General features: G+C 42.0%; 1 protein-coding gene across 4 annotated transcripts in view; it reads right to left on the bottom strand.

The window, feature by feature from the left end:
- Window positions 1-12048, bottom strand: part of FARP1 (FERM, ARH/RhoGEF and pleckstrin domain protein 1) — a 202330-nt gene extending 190282 nt beyond the window's left edge. Inside the window, exon 1 of one of the 4 annotated variants that reach the window (XM_059493238.1) lies at window positions 11792-12048. The gene's annotated coding sequence lies outside the window, so the exon portion shown is untranslated. The remainder of the gene's footprint in view (window positions 1-11791) is intronic. The other 3 variants (XM_059493232.1, XM_059493240.1, XM_059493235.1) reach the window with 3 other exon arrangements.
- Between the last annotated feature and the right edge of the window lie 10614 nt (window positions 12049-22662).

Raw genomic sequence — 22662 nt, 5'->3', positions numbered from 1 at the left:
GGATAACTCTCCAAATCTGGGCCTGCCATTTGGAGTCTAAATCATACCAATCACATACAAGATCTGTTACATTTAAAAGCTTCATGCCAAAAAACCTGAAGTTTTATTGGGCCATCAAAATGCCAGTGGAGCATCCAAGGATGTGCATTCCTTCCTTACTGTTAAGAAAGCTGTAGGACTAATGGAAAAAGAGCATTACTCAAAACTTACATACTTGCACTTTCAATCTTTTGTTGAAGATATAAACAAACTGCTTACAAGCCCCAGGACTCCATGTCAGAAGAAGTTTTGGCTATAAGCTTACTGAAACTTAAAAAACATACACAGTGTGTCCTTCCACTACATTTACCTTATCAATGGAAATGATGAATTCTAGTGATATTAAGGATAAATATGATGGAATGCTGACACAGATAGTAACTGCATTAAAAAAAAGAGGAGTTGAGAAATTAAAACATGAACAGAATTCAAGAAGGAAAACAAGTTAATACTGAACAAATAATCAATATAGTCAAGTTTGGAGAAAACCAAATAATCCTTAACACCCCAAAAAAGTAGCATCAGGAACATCCAACTTTTATTAGTGGAATTATTCAGACAGCAAACTCCTCTCCCTCTATTTATAGTAGAAAAGCCACAGATTCATTAATTTCAAGTGCTCAAATACATTGCCCTAATCAGCCTTACAATAGCAACAATCTTGGTTTGTTTTGGTTGGGTTTTTTTTAATAAACTATTATTAAAACTAACACAGGAGGAATTGTTCTTCCTGGTATGTCAACAGCAGCACACATGACATATAGAAATAGAATCTCAGAACCTCAGTTGACATCAGGTTTTTCTTTTACCCTGAAAGAAATTCAGCCTTATTAATGAATCTGAAAAAAATCCCATAAATCCTGCTAAAACACTAACAGTCTATGCATATGGGAATTTCGTGGAGGGGGAAGAAGAGGAACTAAAGGGTGGACAAAAGAAACTGGCACAAAGAAATGGGTTAGTGTTTTTCCTTCTAACAGGAACTAATTGCATACTGGGTAAGGATAATCCCCATGACATTCCATGTGTTCAAAGGTCAAGACTTTTGCTTTTCAACTGTCCCCATCACATGTTATTCCCTGAAGAAAACAGCCTGAAGCTGTCCCAGAGCACAGACACTCTCAAACGGGAGGGTTAAGGATTCTAGCCCTGCACAGTGAAATACTGCACCAGGCACACTGCAGCCCTCAAGGAGGGCAGATGAGCACACAGCACAATTAGACAAGAAGTACAAACAATAAACACAGAGCCAAGAGCTTCTAAAGGCTATTGCAAAGGCTATTCCAAAACAGCAGAGACATGCTACTAACACAGTCTCATTTCACTGTATTTAAAGAACTCTTTTCACCAATGTTGTTGTGTGACTTTTAAATTAAAAGCAGAGCTCCTGTCTCTTGATGTCTGAAGAGCATCCATGGAATACAAGACTGGCACCACTGGGAAAGCACACAGCCAAGTGGGATCCCTGTTGTCCCCATGATTAACTACAGAGGAAACACTCCAGCCACTGCACCAGGTATGAAAAATCTGTTTCTCAAACACAAATATATATATATATATATATATATGTATGTGTATATATACATACTTTTATTTATATTTATATATAAATAAGATACAGCCCTGAAAACAAGCACCTGGGCCGTTGCTATTGCTCCCCATAGTCCTCTAGAGCACGAGCAATTTGATTAAACTTCCTCAACAGGAGAGCACTAAATAAACACTGTAAATTAAACAAAACTGTGCTGATGATCTAGTTGCAATTACTTCCAATTGATTTGAGTCTTTATTGTTCCCTCAAGCTTTAAACTTTGTAGATAAAAAAAGGATCGGGCCTTACTGGAGGAATACCAAAGAAGGAGTTATGAAACTTTCTTTAAACACATTCAAAAGCAACCAGACTAGCTTGTCCTCCTGACAAAATTGCAATTAAATTTAACCTGTAAGTTTAGTGAAAAAAAACAGGCTATTCCAGGGTTTTCCATAAACAAGCAAGTTAATGCTTAAAATAAACTCACTCATTGGTGAACATATATACACGCAAACCAGAAATTGCTGCAGCATATTTTATCTCACGAAAGATAGACACTGCCAAAAGACTTAAGGGAACTTCTACCCAGCTGAATCAATACAATCCAGCTCTCAGGCATTTCAGACTCTTCCGAGTTGAACCAAACTGTCACCTGATTGCAACAGGACACATCTGCACACATCTTAGGTCCTGAGATACCTATATATATATATATATATAAAAGGCTGGTTTCATAATTAATTCTCAGATATTAATTTCATTACTAGACTCATTCTCCTTGTAAGAGCTAGAGCTATTATTCTGATTAATTTTCTCTTCCGTGTCTCCAAATCCCATTTTCCTTGCCAAAATGGACCCATTCTCAGATCACCTTTTTTTCTGAAATTCTTTCTTCTCTAAGATTAGCCCAAAAACTGCCACAGATACAAGGCTTTAAAACTTCTAGGCACATTTTACATTTTTCTGTAGGCATTTTTTAGATGTACAGCTACCATTTTCCCTTCATGGCATACATCCAAGCATCAGTTCAAATCCTGGTGTGCTTTTAAGTGGAAAGAACTTTGTTCAGGTTAGAGGAGGCATTTTGTTTTGACAAAGGCAGGCAGGAAAGTACAATACAGACCCTTCCTCAGGATTTTTTGTATTGAATTATGTTTACCCCAGAATTAAATTTTTTGAGCTTTCTTGACGGACAGACTTTATCTCACCCCGCAGCTCTAAATATCCTCATATCAGACAGATCATGCAGAAAATTCAAATACAAGGATGAAGAGGCATCCCTAGCTCTCTGTTATTTTCTTTATGTGACACAGGAAGGGAAAAAATTATATCCATCTATTGTGGTACATGCTCAAAAAGGTCACCAACTCTACAGCTAACTACTCCAGCTTTTAATAATTATTCTTTAATATGTCATTCTTTCTCTGTGTATTGGCTGTTCTAATTATATCACCTATTTTCTGCTTTAAATATTTCAAATAATAACATAATGCATGTATGTTCAAACATTATTCTCACTTTTGAGGAAAAGAACTTTGAAATAAAATTTACTAGTTTTATGTACTGCCTGAAGAAATTACACTAATGGATTTAAGGGAGTCAAAGCAAGCCCAGCAAATACTCAGTTAAGAACAATAGTGTCTTCAGTTTTAATGCTTTCAGATGTATGTCTGAATTTTCTTGAATATATAGACTGTTGGGTTGTTAGGGTTTTTTTAAAGCAGAGAAAATCAAAAGGTTATATATCCTGGTTCCAGAAAAAGAAAATTCTTCTGAGCTTCCACTTTTCATCAGATGTAGAAAAACATACACACACCCTACTCCATCACAACAGTGATCTAATATTTCAGTCATATACTTGCAGAATGCTGCTATTAGTCCCTAGCTCACCTCCATCATGCACATTCTCTTCATTCAGGAAGACAGGAATGGCTTCCCTGTGTTGGGTTTTCTCAAGTGTTATTTGCTTGTCCATTGCTTCAAATGATCCTTGAAGCATTATTACAACTAGAAACTGCTCCAGAGATTCCTCTGGTGCCTTAGTGCGCACACACTGCACACAAAATTAAGGCAAAAATGCTTGAGTCCACAGCATTGCCCAGTGGATAATTTCTTGGTTCAGAATGTGTAATAGCCCTTGATTTGCATTTTAAAAGCTGGACAGCAGGAGTTAAAAATCATGCAGATATCCGTCTCCTGCATCATCGCTTCGGTACTTCATTAGATAAAGTCACACAACTTCACAGCTCCAGGGAGCATTCCCAGATAACTGTGGGAAACTGTGCTTGGTGTCAATATGGGCAAGATTTTTGATGAAGATGTCACTTTCTGAACAGGCTTCGTCAGTGCCACACTTATTTCCTGCCCCTGAGAGCCAGCATGTAGAAGTGCTCACGCGTGGTGACAGAGCCAATAACAGCCACTGCTTTCCACACAAGTGATGCTCTGGTCTCCACACAAGTGATGTTTTGGCTTCCACACAAGTGATGCTCTTCCCTCAGCCCCTGTGGGGTGAAAAGCCAGCACTGCTGGTTCCACCCCACCCTCCCTGTCCTGCCAGACCCTCTCCTGACACTGTCCTATTTACTGATTTGCTAATTAGATGGCAGGAGGCCGCATCAGCTCCGGACAGGACCTGTGTGGCCGCCCAGCCACACACATGCCCATGCCACAGGGACAGCTGACAGGCAGCACAGGTGACCTCCAGCAGCAGCTGCAGGCATCTGAGTCTCTCCTCTACCCACCACTCACTTTCTAATTAAGCTTCACTGCTTGCCTGGCATGGCTGAAGCTGCCTGCCGGTTTACTGAGGTACAGACAGAGAACGCTCAAAAACAAAGGCGCAGCTCTACCGTTCAAGCCTTATTTGTAAACAGTGCGAAAAAAAGTATTGAGATGGAAAAGTCTGCCCCATAAAGTTACCACCAAAAGCTTCTCCTCTCTCACAGGTCTGTTTAGAAATGCTTCTCTTAGAGGTTCACTTCCGACTCACATGTTTTAGGCAAATGGATCCTACACCCTTGGAATTGTACCATTCGGGACCTATCTCAGTATTCAAATATTACTATTAAAAGCAGAGCTGTGAGCAGCACTTAATTAGAATGCCTTTTAAAACATTTTTTGCATTCAAATGGTAGAGTCACTTGCTCTTCTCCCCACTGCAATACTATCACACCATCTGTTTTGATTTTCTTTTATTTATTTGCTATTGAGACATTTTGAAGGTACTTTCTGCTACCTTCAAGTTTAATATTTATTGACCTCACATTGTAGATACACTTTCCTTTTTGCTCTTTTTTTTTTTTTTTTTAATGGCTTCTAGTATTTTGTGGGGTTTTTTTAATGGCTTCTAGTATTTTCTCCTTCATAGTACTGAAAATTATGAGCAAAATTTCAAAGGACACAGGAGGGGAAAATGGCACTCTGCACCAAAACATTAAACAATGTTATTTTCCATATTACTCCAATCAATTCACCCAAATGGCTAATGAACAACACAGGCTACAATGGCATAACCACAGAGTTGATCTTCCCACATGCACTAATTGATGCCTCTGCTTAAAAAGCACTTTTGAATGTTTAATATGTTAAAGGCAAACACAATGGCTTTAGGTCTTACAAACACAGTGTAAAACTTTTCAGCAGGAACTCCCACCATGATAAAATAGGAGTTGAGGTCTTCAAATTGAAAAAATAATTAATTAATATTAGCTAAGGAGGCTAATCTCAGAGATTCACACAAAGTTTAACTTCTAAAATGCAAGGGGACTATTAATTCAAAAACGCTTCATTTTCTAAAATGTACAGCAACTGAATGCCCCCTTTCCATTTCTCCCTTGAATATTTTCTGTATTTTTCAGAGCCTGAACACTAGCCATTTCCTGGAAAATAGGAAACTCCTGAGGGAAAAAAAAAATCAACATGATTTCTGTACATTCTTACTTTCACAAGAGCTTTACCTTCCTTTTTAGGCTGAATGTTTGAGAAAATAACCTCAGGCAGGACAAACTAAACAAATCTTACTTTCCTTAATCTGAAAAAGACACTGCTATTATACAGAGAACTAGCTGGTCAGAGACTCCTCAGCTGTAATCACTGTTACTGCAATCACAAGACTGTAGAGAATTAACAAAATAAAACCAAATCAAATTAAGTTCACTTTGATGGTAAGCCACAAGCAACAGCAAACTCCAGAATAACTGGAAATACGAGAGAGATGGACAGAAAAAAAAATGCTTAATCCCCAAACAACATCATATCCTCCCTTCCCATAATCATAGGAAGACCAGGGTGGCCAGGGAAATGCTCCAAGTCTGTCTGATACCTGCTGTGATCCCAGAGCCTCCAAATTATGAGAAGCTCTCTTCCAACTGAACAGTGCAATCATCACATCCTCTTTTCCTCTAAGAAATTCAAGATTTATGTTCACTTATTTATTAATGCAAGGGAAACCACCTCCCTTTTAAGTAGCATTAAAGTCTGCTTGAGATTTCTGCCTCTCTTTGTGTAATAATATGTTTTAAACCCAACTCAGAATGAAAAAAAGGCAACTATGGAAGACATATAATTTAATGGTATCCTATTTCATATAATTTAATGGTATCCTTCCCCTCCCCTGAACTTTCAGGCCAAAATCAATGCCACACAAACCTGCTGAACAGGAAGCCTAATTATTCTAACATGTGCAACCAAAGCGATAGGGAGTTTCTCAGTAAAGCTGATAAGGAGAGACATAAAAGACTAATGAGCAGCCTGCCAGTGCTCCACTGCTAGGCTAGCAAAGGTCCCTGCAGAACACCTTTAGTATTGTTCAGGGGAGAGACAGAGGCTGGGACACGTCCAAAAATAACACTCAGAGGTTGAAAGAGTGAACGCATAACATCTGCAGCTCAGGTTCTTAATCCAGGCACAGAAATAAATTATTTGAAGAATGTAACCAACAGAAAAATGCTCAATGTGGCATAGAAAGAGCCAGTTAAATGCACTCAGGTTACTGAGCAGACAGACCCTTCGTGCTGTCAGAATACACTGACAAATGTTTTCTTGACCCATGTCTGTGGTGCAGGTGACTGAAAATAAAGGCCCTTGATTAAGGAGACACAGTCATCAGTATTATTGGTGACCGGCGATCAAACTACTGGGCCTGCAGTAATCAGCCATGAAAGATGCAGAAAGGCCAGTGGTGGCCAGCAGAAGCAGCACCCCAGAGCAGAAAAGGAAGCACCCAACAATAGCAACTCCCTCCTGTTACTGCTAGGGTTTCCAGTTTACCAGTGAGTCACCTTCTGACCCACAAAAAAGTGTGTTCTTCCCCAGCAATGTTTTGTGGAAGACAACCCAGGTCTCCCAGGCAGCAATGCCCTATTCCCTCTGTACACAGAGCACAGTGCCTGAGCTCAAACACAATTGTTTCAAACAAGGATGGCTTGATACTGGTATATCTGCTCAGAAAGTCACAGCTTTTCCTCAGATAAAACTGGCCATGGGACACATCTTCTGCTGCTGAATTTCTGTAATATTTTGTGTATTATACACCTCAATACCTGGTGTTATAGAAATAGATGCTCTGGGGAGACCTATACCTAGGGGAGGAGGGGTCCCCTTTGGTTGCATAACTTTTCACTTCTGTTACCCCTAACAAGGCAGTGAACTTGAAACAGCAATTTAGAGAGCCTTACAAGACAGCAGGATCACATGTCAAATGGGAGTGTAATAGCTTCTTAACACAGTTCCATTACGGCAAATTCAGTCACCCTCCAAGGTCCAAACCGTTAATTTCCCCCACCCCAGGACAGCATGTTTGGAAGAAAATGGGGATTGAAGTCATTGTTAACATTGCTACACATTTGATAAATCTTGTGCCATGGGTCAGCAACCTCCAGTGCTGACACCAAAAACCTGATTTTAATGGCAGGCACCAGAGCAGAGCATAGGTACCAGTAAGGGAAGCAGCATCTCAAGAGACACAGCCTCCCACATTCCAGGGGCTTTTATCACTACACCCAATTTATAAGCTGAGAAAGATAATGTCTGCAAACATCATCCCTGCCTTACACCAAAATATCACCCAACTCCCCAGTTTTCCTCATGCCTAGTAACAAACTGGTATTGTACAAAAATCTCCTGAAAGCCTCAATATCTAGATTTCACAGCTTGAGAAAGTTTTTTTCCTCTGTATTATACAGCGACACAAAACCAGATTTTGGTGTACAGACTTCACTGTGTAACACTGAAGGGCACACTACAAAAATCAGCTCCCACATGAGATCAACAGAAAACAGAACTTTAGCACCTTCCTGAACTTCACCAACAAAGCTTCATTTTGTTTGAGTACCAGCTAACAGAGACACCATTCTTTTTTTCTTTAAGTCCTTTTTGACAACCAAGCATGAGGAACAATTTCCTCCATTTATATTTTCAGAATAAGGGAAAAGAAATGTAGTTGCAAAGGATCATCCCTGCTTCTCAAATCCCCCAAAAGGCATATCATATTTTCCTTTCTCATAACATTTAATCAAGTCTGCTTCATTGCAGACAAGGTCAGAAAGCTCATCATGCTGCAATTGATGACAAAGAAGATAGTGCCCACAACCCACAAAGACTGATCTGTCTGATTTGCCTACATTTCTGCAGGCCAAATTTACTGACATTTTGCACAAATTCAAAGCTGACTTGAGCCTGATGACCTTTTATACCTCTGTAATTAGTCTTCTGAGCCTTTACAACCAGAAAAACAAGCTGTTCCCTTATGCCTGAGTTCAGTGGTCCATCTGTAAACTACAAACTTCACCATCTACTCAGCCAGTCAAAAAAGTACACAAAAAAAGGAAAAATATAAAGAAAGAAAATACACAAACTGCAAGCTTTCAAAGTCAAGAAACTGAGTCTGGAAAGGGCCGTTTAAAATAAACATGCCAATTTCTAAAAGAAGAAACAGAAAGAGCAGAACTGGTTGGTGGACCCAAATTCAATAAACAGGATTTTTATCATGCTTTTCTAAAAAAGCCAATATAAAATAAGGGCACTGGCAAAGACAAGAACCATGAAAAAACAGTTGGGGGAATAAAATCAAACCAGAAACCAAACCCTGTAAGTTTAGTCCTGAATGCTAACAGCGCAGCATGAAAAGCACAATGCTAATACATTGATTCAGCACTAGAATTTAACCAAGATTAGTAACACAGAGGTTTAAGTGCTGAAAGCATCCACCAAGAGCTTCATTTATGTATATAATCAGGGTTTGTAACCCAATCCTACAGTTACAAAAAATACTTCCTAAATATGAACGTAAGCTTGAAAAGATGAGTTGAGTCAATCCTCTGGAAGTTCTGGATCCAGATCCCCGCTGCAGTCAGCAAGATGCAGATCTGCTTTTCCCCAAATGGAGCAGAGGAGAGGCCAAGGTCAGAGCACTGCCCTGCACTTCAAATTCCAGTCTCGGGAAAGAGGGAAGGACAACCACTAACAAGCAAGGAACGGCCAACACTGTTCTCTTTTACCTTGTAAAACCTGAGGGGACCAGCTCAGCTGGTGATGAACATTTGACTCTTGAACCCTGGGGTTTCTCTGCCCAACAACCTACAGACACTATGGGTACCACGGGAGCACCTTCCCCAGCTCCATGCCCTAACACATCGTAGTTTGGGACTCTCCACAGCAGCCAGTTCCTTCAAGAAAAGCATGCCCAAGAGCAAGTAAAGACTTAATGTAAGGATATTTCAAACCAGAGAAGCATTTCTTTTGCATAGCTCCATCACGAAGCATACATTATCTAAAAAGCTGCTGGAACTGGCAGCCTCGTATTCATCAATGTCAAATTTTTTTATGTATTTTCTTTTTAGAAGACTTGCTAATTATCATCACACATGAATTTTTTAAGTGGACGTTTGGATTTTTTACTAAGTTTAATTAATCTAAAAATCAGCAGGGAAAATTTACTGAGTAACTCTACAAATTCAGAATTCTCTATGTGAATTTTAATGCAGAAATACATCTCATAGGGCAAGTCTTTCTTTTTCTTGTTTCAAATCATCACATTTAAGCGGTGATTCCCCTCAGGTCATTTATCTTCCACAACTTCATTTCAAAAAGTTTAGTTACAAGTAGCATGCTTAAAGATATTGATTACAAAATGACTAATGAACTCTGTCAACCTGAGGGAAAAAAAAAAAGGAAAAAATCCAATTTGAACTCCAGCCATTAAATAAAAGTCAAGCTTGGATACTACATATTCAATCTCATACCAACTTTTGACTATTTGAAGTTTTACGTTGCTGTTGAATATTTTGTCCACTTTCCTAGTGTGTTTGGTTTGTTCAAAAAACAGAGTGCAGAAAAACAGTAATTTAATTGATTGTACAAGTTATTGCAAAAAAACAAGCAGAGAAATAAAACTTTCTACCCCTTCTCATGATGACAAACTCGCCCTACTGCCAACTATGCCTTCCACAGGGATCTGCAATTCTACATTTGAACTTAATTCCATAGGGACAGAGGAATTTGCACCATGTTTGGACCGATACAGCCACGTCTAAGATTTCAAAAATAGCCACCATAATTCAATATATTACATATAACCCCTCATCTTAGTTATTTGCAAAGAAAAAGAGAGTCTGCCAAATCCTGGAGCAAAACCGTATTTAAAAGAATGAAGTTCTCAACTGGAAAGCACAAACATTTGGCGGGACTCCTGAGCCACAAGAGTTGTTACCCTTTGCTGGGCACTTCTGCCACTGGAGAAGGCCAGGGCAAAAGGGGGAAAATGAGCAGCTCTCACCAAGAGCGCGGTCGCTTCATGGGCACGGCAGGGAAAGCACACACAGCTCCCTCCTGTCCTGTCCTGTCCCGTGAGCCAGCCCCGAGCTCCCAGAGCCCGGCAGGTCGGACACGTGAGGCACAGCTAAGAGGATTTGGGACTTTCCTGGGAGGCAGGAGCATTTCTAAAAGGCTCAGATCCACCAATTAGCTAGATATCACAATTCTTGCATAAAGGAAAGAGGTATCTTAATTCAAAGAGAACTTTTGGGGGCTTTTCTTAAGTGACCTGCTCCAGAAATTTATTTTTCTCGGCTTGATTCCAGCATCAGCTGCTTGCTGTGAATTGGAAGCAATGTGGAGCAGGAGTCAAGGTATCTGAGAGATATGAATAACAGAACAGCTGATCGATGCTGCTCTTTTAGAGCAATCACCTTTCCACACTCGAGGGACAAATCTCTTTGAAGGTAACCCAAGTAAGAAGGCTGTGACCGAAAAAGATACGCTACAGAGTAATTTCATGCCGGCAATCAAGCAAATCCGGCAACTTTAAATCAACTCCAAGGACTTTACGCGTGCATTGAAAAGAGAGAAAGCAGCCGTATCACAGAAGCTGAGTAGGCCTACCGCACATGAGCTCCCGCTCTGGAAATAAGCTGCAGTTTACGCTAAACTTTGCCCAGCGGTTCCCGGCTCTCTGAGGCTGAGCATAACGAAAAGAAGGCAACGTTCCGTTTGGAACCGGCGAACTCGCCAGCCTGGACACGGGCACGGTGAGGTGCGGAGTCCCCCAGGCTGCGCACCCCTGCGTGTCATGGAAGGAGTGAGGGAGAACCGGGCGGCTGCAGCCGCTGCAGCCACTCGGGAAACCCGGCGTGGTGGGCCTGGCCAGGAGCGAGCGGGAGCCTGTCCCGTCCCCGCGGGGCCGCCCCGAACCGAGGCGGGAGGGAGGCGCTGCCCTCGCACGCCCCCCGGAGCGGCACCTCCCCGCCGGCTGCCGGCCGGGCTAAACCCTTCCCCGGGCCGTCCTTACAACTCCGCCCGGCACCTCCAGGGCTCCCGCCCCGCCGCCGGCACCGGGGGCCGGCTCCCAGCCCGGGGCGAAACAAAAGGCACAAGCTGCGCTGCCGCCCTCGCCGCCGCCCGGACTGCGCCCGGCCGCGGTAGCCCAGGGACGCGGGGAAGGGCGAGCGGTCCGGGCGCCGCTCTGCGCGGAGCCTGCCCGCGGATTACCCGCGGTAATGGGATTACTCGGAGCCGATCGGGGTGTCCGCCGGGCTGTCACCGCCCGGGGAGGGGGTGGCGGTGCCGGGGGCGGCGCTCGGAGCCGCCGGCTGCCGCCCGCCCCGGCCGCCCCGCGGGCGGGTCCCGCCGCTCACCCCGCAGCCCCGGCCGCGGTGCCCGGCGGGGCGGGCGCCACCCGCCGCCGCTCCCGCCCGGCCCCATTGTTTTCCGTGCCGCCCTTACCGTGCGCGGGGCTGGGGCGGCGCGGGCTCCCGCCGGCTCTCCTCGCTGCGGCTGGTGCAGGGGCAGTCGCGCTTGGCCGCCGGAGGTCCGAGCCATTAAAAGCTCCGCGGGGAGGAGGAGGAGAAGGCGGCGGCAGGAGCGGCGGCGGCAGGGAGAGGAGGACAGCGAGGGGCTCGCAGGAGCAGGGTCGCCATGTCCGGCTTGGCAGCGCGGGGAGCCCACCGGGCCGGCGCGGAGGAGAAGGGAGGCGGCGGCGGAGGAGCCGGTCTTGCTGCCGCCCGCGGACCGGGGGAGCGGGAACTGGACGCCGCTCGCCGCCGCTCTGCCGCGGCTGCACCTCCCTCCCCTAACCCTGCCCCCTCCCGGAGGGGGAGCCGCCGGCGGGAGGAGGTGGCCGAGAGCCCCCTCCAGCGTTCGCGGGCGGCGGCGGCCGCTCGGATCGGCGCTGCCGGCGGCGCAGCGAGCGGGGTGCCCGCCCCGGGCGCGGTACCCGGGCAGCCCGAGCTGGAGAGAGGTGGAGGCGCGGCGACCACCGCCCTGCACCGCTGCGGGGCCGGGGGGCTCCAGATATCCCCATTCTGCTCTACCTCCGCCCCCGGGCACCAGCAGGGACGAGCAGCGCCCAGGTGGCCGCGGTGTACGGGAAGGGTTAAACCTGGCTGCAGCCCCGGGGCAGGGAGAGCGGGAGGCCCCGGAGATCCCTGTCCCTTCCTGTGGATTTTGGGGACCATCGGGCGTAGGTGGCCAGCGGGACACCCCGCAGGAGGGCCGTGCCCCGCCACCCTTCCTCAGAGAAGGAATTGCTCGCCGACAGGCGTGAGGCTGTGGAAGTAGGCGGGTCCTGCAGGAGGAACCAGGACGGTGCCTCAGGGGCTGTGTGTGCATTAATGGTGCCCCGGCTCCTCTGTTCTAGGAGCGAGGCTTCAGGAGCCAGCAGGGAACAGAGCCGTGCTTCATATGCTGGGAGGTGTCCCTCCACACTCAGCCCCAAGCGCTTGTCTGAGGTGCCAGGGAAACCAAAGGACAGGGCGTGTGTGAACTGTATTCACATTTATAGGTGCAGCTTTGTCATAAACTCTATTTTTGTCCTCGTTAGACAAACATAGATCAGTAAAGTTTAATCAGTAGCAGCAATCTGGGCTTCAGGTTCTGCCTCTCACCAGTTTTCAGCATATCAGAAGAAAGGAGCCGAGAGCGGGCAGAGGGCAGGGCTGGGTGCTGCCTCCTCAGAGACTGCATTCCCTCAGAGATCTGGAGTTCCGGCAAAAAGGCTGTCACACCTAGGGCCAGCAGAGTTGTCTGCATACAGCAGCTCTTAAATAGCCCCCTTGCATTTGCATGCCTGAAGGGTTACAGCATGCATCTCTTTGAGCCTTCTCCGGTCTCTCATCCCATGCTTTTCCAGGAAGAAGACGGGGTGGTGCACACGAATGAGTGATGCAGGGAAGACCCTCCAGGTCTTTGAAGTTCTCTCAGTGACCCAGGAGTGAGCGCTAAACTAGGATGTATTTGTAAAGCAAACCTTCTGAGCAACTAGCACTTAAAGGCTATTTGAGGAACCATGCTGCTATCTAGTTTTTAATCACAGGAGGAAATAAAATGCAATCTCTATATTTGCTTTGTCCAAGCCTTGACCTTGCTTAATTCCAAAAGACAAATTCCTCTGCTGTCAACAGCATGGCTTCTCTGTGCACAAACCTCGCTACAAATACCTCAGTGTATGTGCCAGCAAACCTCCTGAGATCAAGAAATCATAATTTCTCTAGTCAACCCTGAAACCTTAATCAAAAATTCATCAATTACTGAGTTAAAAGCTGGAATTTGACAGGCTTTACCTGTCAATACCTGAAAAATAATGTTATTTCCCACAAAACTTTTTCCATGCAAAATGAGCGGTCTGTAGAAGATCCAGAAGAAAGACATGTCATTCTGACAACGTAGAATGCAAATAGAATAGAAATAGAGTAAGAAGAGATAGTGTTTTCGTTGGAAGGGACCAATGAGGACCAGCTAATCCGAGTGCCTGACCATAGGAACTGTGATTAAAACCACTGACATAATAAAAAGATTGCCTTTTCCCAAATTCTTACTTTATCAGCAGCTTTAACTCTTATTCAAGAGTGGCAGCATTTAACATTCAGAATTTCCTGGTGCTTTTAATCTACACTTCCAGATCGCTAATGCCTCATTCGCACCTAACAAAAGAGTTGTTGTAATCTAATTCGAATGTATGATGTCATCTTCAATGCCTTCCAAGTCTGAGTGGCATTTCTCGGCACTGCAGAAAAGTAACAGGTTGCCTTGCCGCTATTGACCATTTCTTACCAAGCTCCAAAAAGCAGCAGCGAAATACTGCCTTGAGTGGTGTACCTTAAAGGTGGTAAGGTGTTGGACAGTTCTCCAGCAGCCATGGGCAAGTTTGCATGTGGTTATTTAGTTAACCTTTCGATTCTTGCGTATTCTGAAGGCTGTCAATGACAACCAATGACAACATCTGAGAATACAGCAATCTTTCCTTAAAACGTGTTTGTCTTGTAAATTGCAAGCGGCAGCATCTTGCACTCTTCCGATGTGATAGCTGAGAAAAGCACTCATTGCTGCTGTTAGTTTCCTGTAGCACAGTAGGTTACATTTCTTCCCTGTTGAACAAGATGTGGAATTTGTTGGTGCATCAAATAAACAGGAGAATTTGAGAGAAAAGACTTTTGTTTTTGAAAAGTCACTGAAATTAGAAAAATGGTTCTAATTAGTTCATGTTTCTGAAAGCAAACAAGACAAGCTTTGTCTACCTCCACTGAAAAGGAAGAGAAGAGCTGGAACTGGATTTCAGATTATTAGTTTCTGCTTTACCAGATAAAGGAGAACCCAAGGAAAAGGAAGGGGAGAAGTGTACTAAAAGGGTTCTGTCATCTTGAGAGACTGCGTCTCTGCATCTTCTGCCTTTTCTTGTTAGGAAAGAAATAGCAGCAGCTACAACATGATACAAACGCAGATCTCTGGAAAGCCTTCACTTTTTCACAGCTCTCATATCCTGGGATGATGTGCAGTTATTTTTTCACCACTTTCTCCTGTATGTTGTGAGGCTCTACAAGGTATGTGTGTATGCAGGCAGTTAAGGCAGAGTACTTGCAATTTCTGTTTTCACCTCCCATGTAGGAGCTTGTTTGCCTGTCTGTGCTTTTCTAACTAAATTACTGGACTCAAACACAGAATATTTGGATTAAATTCTTTGGTCTGGTTTACACTAAGGTCATACTGGATTCTTCAGTGGTCCTTCTGACCTTAAAATCTATGCCTCTTTTGTGAGCTTTACAATATGTGTTGAGTTCATGTTTTGCTATGTTTCATTAAGGTGAGAAGCTAAGATGATGCCCAAAGTGAAATCCATATATTTCAGAAGTCTAGTAATTCTTTTTCATTAAACATTCCACAGATATTTTCCCTGGAGCTTAAAATTTTGTTTCAAAGATGCTTTCAGCAAATACTTCCCTGCTAGATTTATCAGTGTGTTCTTGCATAAATGTGGTTTGGGACTCAGTCTTACAAGCCTATGGTGTTTGATTGGTCACTTTTAGGCTCTCATATGCCTTTATGTTAACTTGTGTAACCCATCAGTTTTTGCTAATTTCAGTGCAAGAATGTGACAGAGCTATCAATCTTCCACCATTATTTTTATTACACATTTTGTAGCATTTGGAATTCCCTCTACATTTCAAAGGCTTTTGTTTGCAATATATTCTTGTCCATGTCTTCTCGAAATATTATTAGAGTGATCAGCTGTTAAGATTACCCCTGCCTATTCTGTTAAGATTACTAATGTTGAAGCAATGTGTCTTTCTTGCTTCTACATTGGAAGGCAATGTTCAACTTACAGCAAGAGGCAGTGGTCTTTTAGTTTTCATAATAGTGTATAGTACTAGCAGTACTACTGTCTTAGCTTTTGAGAAAAAACCCAAGTATTTAGCCAGTTGGCACAGGAGTGAATTTCTAGGCTCAAATTTCAGGATTTCCATGTGAAAGAAATACTCAAACATTGAAAAGGAACCATTCAGACACTTAGAGCCAGCTAATTAACAGATTTTGTTTACTGCCTGCTCAAGGGGTATAATATCATGAATTAAGAGAGAGTCTTTTAATGGTGCTTACAAGTTTCCCAAGTCCCTAAGAATTTATATAAAGAGAATTTTGCATGTCAAGTAGCTGTAACAAGCTCCTCTCCCCAGCCTCAGCACACCAACAACATCCCCTCGGTTGCACATTGTCCTATTTACCTTGTGTGGTCCAGTTTGCCTGTTTCAGGATAATGAGTGTTATTTTGGCTGCATGTCTGTGCTCAGGCCATCAACAGTGCAACAGTTCACAGAGGAATTGTCTCTGAAGCTTCAGAGCTAGAAAGTTCATTTGAAATTTGTGAACAATTTATACTCCTCAAAACTACACAGACTGCATCATCTTATACCTTTTTGGTGCTTGCTTTTTCCCACTCACAAATCCAAGTTAGGAAAAAAATGTTTGTTTCTAAATGACACTGACATTTCCAAAGTGTTCATTAATGGACAAAACTGTCAACTACTGCAGTATAAATGAAAAAATAATAATTTTTATAATTATTGATAAAATAATAATTTATGAAATAACAAATATCCTAATATTCAAGAAAAAAAAAAAGCCAAGGAAAAATACAAATGTTTCTTAAGTTAAAAAAAAATTCAATTTGCTGTTCAAATTCAGGCTTCCTCTCCTACAATCCACATTCACCTTTTCTCCCAAAGAAGGGAAGAAGAACACTGAATATCATGACAAAATGCATATTCTATACCAGTATTTTCATCAGAAACTCTGTCATGGTGAGGAGAGAGAAGTGATAAGGGAAAGTCTTAGCAGAGCTGAAGAGATTTCATACAAACCGGCCACATTAATCTTTCAATACTACTTTGGAGAAGAAAACTACATATGTTGTTTTAAATAGGAATGTGTCTTTAGAATTCAGAGCATAGGATATAACTCCCAGCACTATAGTTCATTCTCTTCCATTGTTTTTGTAATTTTGGACAGAGCAAACTGGTTATCTGTTTAAAGAAACAATGAAACAAACAAAAGAGAAACAAAAAATGTTATACTTGTCTAGGCGGAAAGTGCAACTGAATTTATTAAATTATTTTGAAACTGATTAACTGCACGATGAAGAAGAACCTTTTAAATACCTGGACTGATAAAAGTATGGTTTTAAACAAAAAACACCCAATTTTTGCAGCCCCTTATAATTTATACCATAACTAAACACAGCTGAAATGAGTCCCCTTGCAAATATGAAAATGAGAACAATATAGAGCACTAAACATGGCTTTTAGCATTATCAGACTTAAAGATTCCCATGAAAACAATAAATCTCTTCTCTCCTCAACACTTCCTGCCAATATTTTTGCTGTGACCTTCTACAGGGGAATACATCTGGAACACATCAGTGTGTTTGAATAGATCCCTCTGGGATAATCCCCACTTCAAAGTAGTGCTGGGGGAGCCTTATCTGGGGCTCTGTTGCATTCAGGGTCTCCCATGGGTCCTTTCTGATTTCATGCTGGCTGGCAGACGTTTTATTTTTACAACAGGTCGTTACAACAGGTGGCTCAGTTATTGTCTTCTCCATTGTCATATTCTCTGTTTTAGTGTCTAGAACCTCTGACTGTTCTAGACAGTCTGTGTCTGTGACTGTGGGGAGCAACTGGCTGTGGGGAGCAACTGTAAAACCTGTCAAAGCAAACATCAATTCACTCTATTAATTTACTATTTCAGAAGGCAGCCTCTAAAATCAGCCCATTCCTAAATGTCAGAGCAGAAGCCCAGTTTTCTCAGGGTGGTAATTTTTATGCGTCCCAGATGAAAAGCATAACAGAATGAAGAGAAACAAGACCATCAATTTTCTATCTGTGTTTAACATAATTAGTGAAATCCCTTCTTCAAAAGGGATCTGTGAAACTTTCTGTTCTGAAAGTGAAAAGCATTAAATAATTTACAGAAGTAACATTTCACTGTAGAAAGCTTAGCAAGATCTGCATAGTCTGTGTTTAATAAAATAAAATTATTAGAGACTTGAAAAACATTTTTCCTGCTTATTATTTTTTTCTCAGAAATAAAATTTCAATGAATGTAAGCAAAACAACTGCTCTAGAAAGTAGAACTTAGATGAAAAAATATGAAGCATCATTTCCATTTTACTGATGAGAAAATTCATCTACAATGATATGGTCTATTTTCTACTACAGATTCTTTTCACATCAGGAAGGAAATTTTTCCTGAAAGGTCAGGTATATTCAGCATACACTTTCTCTCCCATTAACTTGCTGACAAAGCTGTCCAGAGCTGTTGGTCATGTTCCTCCCAGTGCCGGTCTTTCACTGTCAAAGATGTTCTTTTACCTGTTCTGTCTCTGCCTGTAGCTTTTAAGTGTGAGTGATGAGTGCTATCCTGCTTCCTGGATTCTGATGGTGAAGACAGACATAGAAAAGTTTTTGTTTACACCATCTTCATATTCTGAGATGCAGGTCAGAGGTACAGAGGGTATGAGTTTTTCCCATGCCTGTTTTTTTCCACCTAGTACCATCAGTCAAAATTCATTATGACTATTTCCAATTAGATAATTTTCCCACCCTACTTAAGAGAAAAAAATTCCCTTACGTGCATTGGTAGTAGTGTGATTTTTTTGTTTTCTCAGTTAGTGTCTGCATGCCATGTATGCCTCATTCCCCTCAGCATTTTGGTGTCCCATAGGATTCCAGTTTATTGTGCAGTTTTCCACTCTATAAATATTTAAAACATGAGATTCATGGTTTACTCTGATAATGAAATACAGAAAGCAATCACTTTTAGTTTATCAGTAATCTTTAGGAAACAATTGTCCTTTAAAAATGTCTTAGTTATCTCTAGTGACCATTTGGTATTTCCAAGTGAACCAAAAGAAAAAAAAAATGTAATTTTTAAAAAATACTAGATTTCAAAATGGACATGAGCTTAATATAGAATTGGACTGAATTCACTCTGCTGAAATGGGACAGGCTTAACCAGAATAGTTCCCAGGAACTCTATTAAAGCACCAGGAGTTGTAATAATAGTCCATATAAAATTTAACTTTATGAAAAAGAAGCTCCCTATTATCTTATGCTTTTAAATTCTGAAATGCAGTCTTTTCTTTGTTTTTGCAATTGCTTCAGCCCTGCCTGTTTAATTTGCTCCCTTCATATTTTCTCTGCAGTTGATAACAACATTGGGTGTCACACATCTGTTCTGTGCCATATCTCCCTCTGGCACTGGAGAGGAAATCTTAATCCCTATTTCCTGCTGTCACCTCTCATCCTAAAGAGGCAGATCAGTAACAAAGGAGCTGCAGTTCTCATAAAACTGCCCAAATATTAAACTGGTTTAATCTTCTACTAGGAAATGCCAGATTCTCACCACATGCCTTACTTTCTACTGCACTTTAATCCTTTGTGTAAGCTACAAATATTTAGCACTTCAGATTTGCCATATTTGAATACACAAAAACTAATCCATTATCTCCTTCAAAATAGTGCAGAGAATAAAGGATAGAGATTTTACTGTGTTTGTACTTAATTATAGATTTGTCTTTTGTCTTTTATTTAGAATCCATGTAAGTGTCAAGGTAAGAAAACACTTTTTTTCCCTTCTCAGGCCCCAGAGCAAATGTCTCCATAAATATTAGCACTGAGATGTGTTTTATACAAAGTGAATCCTGCTCTAGTTGATCCTGTATGACCCGAGTGAACAATTATTTATATCTCCCAAAGCCCCATGCAAAGACAGCGAGTTTTGATCTGTATAAACAAAACCAGTGAGGGGAAAGTAAGGAGTGCTGTAGAGAAGGATGTGTACAAAGGGCTGTGTGAAGCCTGATCAGAGAACTGGGTGTCTAACAGAAGATGGACTAGTGGAGCTCTAGGGAAAGAAAACAACAAATGGGACAAAGGTAGAGTAATCTTTTCCTAGCCTACTTTCCCAGTTTCTGACAGTCAAGGATTTATGGACTTTGTGAGCAAGTAGTTTCCTCAGGAGCACCTTGCTTATTAACCATTCACACACCCTTGAATAATTGGTTTTAATAATCTATTTTTGACTTCCAGACACATCCATTAGAATTTACAGTGCATGAAAAAATATTGTTGGTTTTAAATGTCCTATTTTATACTTTATTTGGGCAGTCTTGTGTTATGAGAAACAGTGAATTGTTCCTGATTCACCAACTCCCCTGCAACCACTGTCCTGCAACTACTCAGAGTTCATAAGAGTGGCATAAGAATGATAAGAGGAGTCCAATTTCAACAGTTTGGAGATTGAGGTTATGGAAGTCTTTTGTTTGGTTTCTTTGTTTTGTTTTCCCCAGTAATAACAAAATACAGTATTTTAATAGCAAAAAGGAGCAGATGAAGATCCTCATTCAAAATCTAATGTAACTTCTTTACCAGTTAACCCTTTTTAGCTTTGCACTTGAAATGTGTTTTCTCACCACACTGCCACTTCCAGCTATGTCTTTGAGCTTTTACTCATTTTAAGGACAGGAATCCACATTGTTGATGCTAATACAGAGCCTCAGGAGCTCATCTGCAGAGCTGCTGTTCCTTTTTGCTCGCTCCCAGAGACTGACAGGCATCCCAAATGAAACTCATTCCTCCTTATCCTGAGGACAAGGTGAGGTGGCAGGTTCCAAACAGAGTTTGGCTTTGTAGCTGCAAGGAGAAAGGTGCTATGGCTGTCTCATTTTACAGGAATGCATTTATCCATGGGCACATACTTTATTCACACTCTTTAATGACAGGAGAAACAGGGATAGGGAGAAGACCTGACTAAACCTGTACTGATTCAACACTTCACTTTCTCTTTGTTTTCTTTCATCTCCATCTACTGGCCAGAAGCACAAAACTGCTGAAACACAACCACTGCATCCGCACAGGTCTTCACACTAACTATTGACAAAAACTGCAGTTTTGGGGGGTTTGGTGTTGCTTTTGTTTTTTTTTTCCAGGGATACCAATTCTCTAAACAGAAAAAACTTCACAGTAAAACATTTCTTTTGGCATTTTATTCTCAGGTATTTAAAAATGGTGATGTTGCATAATTTAGGTCACGTAATATAGGCAAGGTTAGCTTCCCTGATTCAATATCCTGTGTTACATTATTTCTCTTTGATCTGAATCCAAATGTGAATTTTATTCCAAGCTTTTTTGTGGTTGAAAGATTAGCATTGGATTTTAAGACAGTATATGAATTGAATATTAAACCTTTTAATTAATTGACAGCAAATCCTATCACCACCAGACACAAGATAGGCCTGTGTAGTTATTGAGGAACAGCATTTTGTTTAACAGCACATATTACATGAAAAATTGTACTTCAGATATATTGAAAGTAAAACTTCCTGTTGCCTGATAGGAAAAAAAGCAGCCACACATAGTGGAGAAATGCTAAGTTGAAAAAATAACTTCTTTTTTGCTTCTTGCCCACCATCAGAGGACACTGGCCATCTGTAGTAGGTGGCAAGCAGTGGTATTAGTGTTGGCTAAATGAGAGACAAGTAACAACCTTCAGAGCAAAACTGACTGAAGTTATAATTCCCATCAGTCACCATTAAGTTGGGAATATTTCACTATATACTCATGGATAGTGATCCCTTGAGGAAATTCTGCTGACATGTACCCTCTCCACTCTTCTGGAAGAAAATTCCATTCCATCAATGAGTATGGCTCTTCTGGTGCCTCAGGGGAGCTTTGAGCCTCTTCTGCTGGCAAGAACATACAAAAGGCCCTCAAAAAAACCCAAACAAAAAAACAAACTAACAAAAACCCACAAAAAAACCAAAACAAAAAAACTCCCCCAAAACAAACCCTGAACAAAACCAACAAACCTCCTTAAGTAAATGAAATTCCACTACATGTAACTGTCTGCATCTAGTGTTACATCAGCACAAGTTATTCTTAAGCCTAGAGTGGTAACAATACTAAACTCAAAGATATTCTGATTTCAGGGTTTAGCAGCCACAAAAATTCCCTGCACCTCAGCTGCAGTCATAGGCAGCCTTTGGAGTGATAAAGCAAAATCATGAAAGTCCAAACTGGCTTGTCCCTCTTAGGTCCTACCTTTCCTTCCTGAAAACATGCAGAAAGTTTATCACTGCTCTGAACCAGAATGATAGGAAATGATCTGTGGCAGAGGTTGTAGAAACGGTCTCCCCACAGCAGAAACTGCAATTCCTTATCTCCTAAGCAAAGAAATTAATTTCACACTAACTCCAGCCTTGCAGGATGCCCTGGTTTCAGCTAGGGTAGCATAAATTTCTTCCCAGTAGCTGTTACAGTGCTGTGTTTTGGATTTGGAATGCAAATGTTGCTGATAACACCCTGATGTTTTGGTTTTTGCCAGGTTGTGTTTATCCTAAGTCAAGGACTTGTTTCTCCCTCTTTGCCTCATGCTCTGCCAATGAGGAGGAACACAAAAACTGGGAGGGATCATATCTGGGACAGGTGACCCAAACTAACCAAAGGGATATTCCACACCACAGAATGCCATGCCCACAGTGTATAAACTGGGAGGGGGTTACCTGGAAGGGTGGCTGATCTGGGTTTAGGAACATGGGTCTGGAATCACTCCGTGGGTAGTGAGCAATTGCAGAGCATCCTTTGTTTGCTCATCAGGAGGAGATATCCCAGGCTGCCACTCCCATGCTGATTTCCTAAATAGGCTCAGAAGAGCTGAGAGGTGATGTGGCTTCTCTACCAGGTAATTAAAAAGATCAGATTTAATTCAGTGAGCAAAATCTGTGAACTTGTGACAAATGTAAAGACCAAACATTCAGGCCTCATGGG

The sequence above is a fragment of the Ammospiza nelsoni genome, chromosome 2 (genome assembly GCF_027579445.1).
Source record: "Ammospiza nelsoni isolate bAmmNel1 chromosome 2, bAmmNel1.pri, whole genome shotgun sequence".
Classification (NCBI taxonomy): domain Eukaryota; kingdom Metazoa; phylum Chordata; class Aves; order Passeriformes; family Passerellidae; genus Ammospiza; species Ammospiza nelsoni.
Note: the sequence above shows the minus strand (reverse complement) of the source record. Positions and strands in the feature narration are given on the sequence as shown.